This window comes from Ischnura elegans (genome assembly GCF_921293095.1).
Source record: "Ischnura elegans chromosome 13 unlocalized genomic scaffold, ioIscEleg1.1 SUPER_13_unloc_1, whole genome shotgun sequence".
Classification (NCBI taxonomy): Eukaryota; Metazoa; Arthropoda; class Insecta; order Odonata; family Coenagrionidae; genus Ischnura; species Ischnura elegans.
Genome location: NW_025791657.1, coordinates 5,759,857 through 5,764,141, shown reverse-complemented (window position 1 = coordinate 5,764,141; position 4,285 = coordinate 5,759,857). Strand labels below are relative to the sequence as shown.

Sequence of the window (4,285 nt, the reverse complement as noted above, 5' to 3'; positions counted from 1 at the left end):
ACTAACCCAGTAAAACTTTAATCTATTTTTCGCGGCCGATTGAATTTCCACCATTCCTTTTATATTCCCTGCTCCAACTTGTCGTAAAACATGTCTCCGATGAACTTCGGTTCCCTCATGAGAGACTTGGTTTCGGAAATACGTATAGCAAATTTCACAAAGTTTATCTTCTCTAGCACTATCTCTAACACTTTGAACATGTCTTCTATGTACTTCACTTGCTTCGTGAGAAAGTCTATCATGGAAATACGTGAAACAAATTTCGCAAAGTTTCTCCATATCTAACGAAAAACCAATTCTCTGCACTATTCAAGTCTTCTTATGCACTGGTATAAAATGTGAAACACTCACCTGTATATAAACCGGAGTCTCCACTGGCAGGATATCAACAGCAGGAAACCAGAATAGTGGTTTTTTATTCTACTTTTCTCTCTTAAAGAAAACACATTGGTCCTTCAACTAAGTTTATTCAATTCATACAATGTACGTATTTATATAAATATATAATGGTGAAATCTGAAATGACAGAAAGAGAAAAAATTAGTATATACTATTAAGACAAAACAATAAAATTAAAATGTAATATTAAAAAATTATGGGATAGATACCTTATTCTTCTTCGACTGTCAACTTTTCCCCGTCCCAGACGAGGAACAATGGATCTCCCTCCGCGTTCACAGCCTCAATATCCTCTTTTGTGAAGATGTTTCGATATCTTCTGGGGAGGAATATCCTCCCACGCTCTCATCCGCCCTCAATGAGGGCGGATATCGCCTCCCCAAATTTTGTTTCAACTTTAATTAAAGATATTATTGCATATTTGAAGCCGACAACTAGATTTTCTTTTTTCAGATAGACCGTATGCTCCTTATTTAGTCTCCTTAGCTTGCGTCTTAAATTCTCCATCTGGAAAGAGGAAACAAGACATCATATATATGGATAAAATATAGCGTTAAATATCTAACGCGTGAGGAAAATAACTAGGTTTCACTTACTCTTGATGCTGTTGTGGTTCTGTCTCTCTCGATATCGTTGCCGCCGTCCAAATGGAACTGGTGAATGTCTGTCTCTCTCTCTCTCGATATCGTTGCCGCCGTCCAAATTGAACTGGTGAATGTGGAGGAAGATGGAGCACTTTTATGCTCAAGCAGGGGTAGTAGTTTCGTAACAGATAGGGGAAATAACTGAAGGAGTTAGTTGATGATCGAAGAATTTTCCTGTCTTTCATCATCACCCTTGAATTAACCCCCACTAAGTGAGGCGATGATCACCTTCCAATACCGATGATACGCAGCATGATGCAAGAGTTATGCAAGTGTCCTCGAGGAGACCACGTGGGATTTAACAGCGGAGAACCACAAAGTGGGGCGGATATGGTAATCACAGGCTAATGAAACAGGATGAAGCAAGAGTTTTGCAGCTGGTCTCAAGTGACGCACATGTGTAATTTTTCTTCATGAAAGAATGACTAACCTAATGTGAGATGACCTTTCACCGCGGATGACGAAGCATGAAGCAAGACGAGTGACGCAAAAAATCTTCGAAGCGTGAGGAAAGAGCTGTGATATTGCTACATCACTTGGCATGAGAAATGTTTCACAAGTGTCCTCTGAGTAAGATTGAAAGTCAACACATTGAAGCACCATCTGCGTCACTTTGGAAAAACCTGGCATGATGCAAACACAGTCTTCGCAATACCCCCCACCCCAATCATGAGCAACGTTTCACAAGTGTCCTCTGAGTAATATTGAAAGTCAACACATTGCAGCATCATCTGCGTCACTTTGGAAAAACCTAGCATGATGCAAACACATCTAGGTAATAGCGAGTCCTTAAGCGATGCACGGCCACATGAAGCAGAGTATATAACTCGAATAGTCATTCTGCATTACACATTGAAAATCATGGACAGTCTTTTAGCACACCCGGTGGGTTCGATTACACTTTGGAAGGAGTTGGAGGAGTATATATTCAGTATAAAAGAAAAGGCGGACGAAGAATTTAAAAAAATACTCCAGAAAGCTGAAACAGATCCAGACCCGAGTGCGATGCACAATATTTGCGATCAATATGAGGCATTTTATGAGAGAAGTATTTAAAAAATTAACAGAAGATTCACTAAAGACTTTAATAATAGAAAGACTGCATTATCTAAACAAAGATGATTATGATTACTATATGAGAATTAACAATTGGTGTGATTACTACTAATCATTCAGCATTTAATCGAAAAAAAATTCTTTAGGGCCCTCGGACGCTCAAGCCCAAGAAATTTTCTCAAATTAGTATTCAAAAAATCATTAATTTAAAGTAAAACCCAATCTGCATCATTTTTACGCTGGAGGAATTTCACTACTACTTTCAACGTTAGAATTTATCATTATTATACACACTTCGTGGGGATTCCTTTTTTCACTCGCAAAACAGAAAATCCTTCCCTATAAAAGATTAAAAGACTTGTGGTATTTCGCGCCGGTGACAATAGTGCGTTGGCAACAAAAACACCCGTATCCACTAACCTACCTCACATAATGCACTCAGCATTATCCCCAGTCGGAGCGCATGCCTCGCTGGGCACAAACTCACTCGACCGCGAGCAGCATTATCCCCCAGTCGGAGCGCATGCCTCGCTGGGCACGTGCTCACTCGAGCGCGACCAGCGGCGCGGAACTAATTGAGCCATTGTTCTCTCGCCGACGCCACGAACTCGGTCGCCGATATAGTCTCCACGCTGCCGAGACTAATTTACATTCGCGGAGTTTCTAGCAGAAGGAAAATATACGCGCGCGCGATTCTCGGCTGTTTCAATACCTATGGCAAAATATTTTCGTCATGAGTACGCTAAGCAGTAACATACTGAAATGCAAGAAATTAACTGAAAACGCTTACGACTTATACAAGGGTTCAACGGATGCGGCTGGATTTGACCTGAGAAGTGCATATGACTACACCGTTTTACCGAGAAGTCGTCTGTTAGTAAAAACGGACCTGCAAATTGAACTCCCATGCGGATGCTATGGACGGGTTGCCCCGAGATCTGGATTGGCTTTAAAATATGGTATAGACATATCAGGTGGCGTGATTGATAGGGATTATCGCGGAAACCTCGGAATTATAATTTTTAATAACAGTTGCGATGAATTTAAAATTAATTCCGGTGATCGAGTCGCACAATTGATTTGTGAAGTGATTTTATATCCCAAGGTGGAAAAAGTGAACAGTATGAGTGAAACTGAGAGAGGATCGAAGGGATGTGGTTCAAGTGGAGTAAACTGAAGCTGCATCTAATGGATTTGAAACAATTGGAATGAATATTTTTTCAATAGTAATTTAATTTGCTGTAATTTGGAATAAGAAAATAAAAATTAATAATATGAAAAGTTATGTACTAAAAAAAAACGTCCCAAAACCCTAAAATGAATTTAATGATATGCGAAAAAAGGTTCATCTACATCTACATAATACCCCGCAAGCCGCCTAAAAGGCGTGTGGCAGGGGGTGTTAGGACACCAGCCGTTTACAGTTATTAAAAAAAAGAAGTGCTCTAACGAGGTGGGGACAAGCGTTTATTAAAGTCCTTTATTGTTCGGGGGAAAAACGAATTCCCATATCTATCCGTTCGGCAAAAAATCTCTCTTAATTTATCGCTTCTGTCGGACCTGGAAATATAGTGTGGCTCTAAGATTATGTTCTCTGTGTCGCTCTTAAAGATATCCATTCTTAATTGTTCAAGCAATCTGAGCCTAGCGCGCAGCCTCCGAGTCTCCAACGGCTCCCAGCCTAATTCGCTTAACATCTGGGTAACACTGTCTGTACGCCCGTAGCGGTTTTTGACGAAACGCGCAGCCTTCCTTTGTATCTTATTCAGTTCGCGGATTAAGTCTTTCTGCATTGGATCCCATACACTCGCTGCATATTCAAGGTGCTATCGGACGAGAGCGAAATAGCACCTTTCTTTTACTTTCTCATCCGAAAATCTTCCCACAATACGCTTGACGAATCCTAATTTCTTCAGGGCTATGCCGCAAATATTCTTTATATGTGTTCCCCACGTGAGGTTCGAGGTTATCGTAATCGTATCGTATCATACTTCACTTCGTCTGTTGCCTTTATGTTAATGCCATCCACTGCATAAACACTGTTAATGTTGGACGAATTCCGCAAAAAATGTACCGCCATGCATTTGCTCAGATTAAGTTTTAGTCCCCACTCTTGACTCCACAAATGAACGTTGTTTAAGTCCGATGATAGATTTTCATAGTCAGAGTGATCACTAATTTCGCGA

The 4,285-nt window shown here is 40.4% G+C and overlaps 1 long non-coding RNA gene across 1 annotated transcript; it reads right to left on the bottom strand.

Moving 5' to 3' along the window:
• Window positions 1-450: 450 nt before the first annotated feature.
• Window positions 451-2,829, bottom strand: LOC124172417. Its single transcript, XR_006868157.1, has 2 exons — window positions 609-2,829; window positions 451-516 (listed from the first exon to the last, which is right to left on the bottom strand). It is a non-coding gene; the product is annotated as an uncharacterized LOC124172417 (long non-coding RNA).
• Between the last annotated feature and the right edge of the window lie 1,456 nt (window positions 2,830-4,285).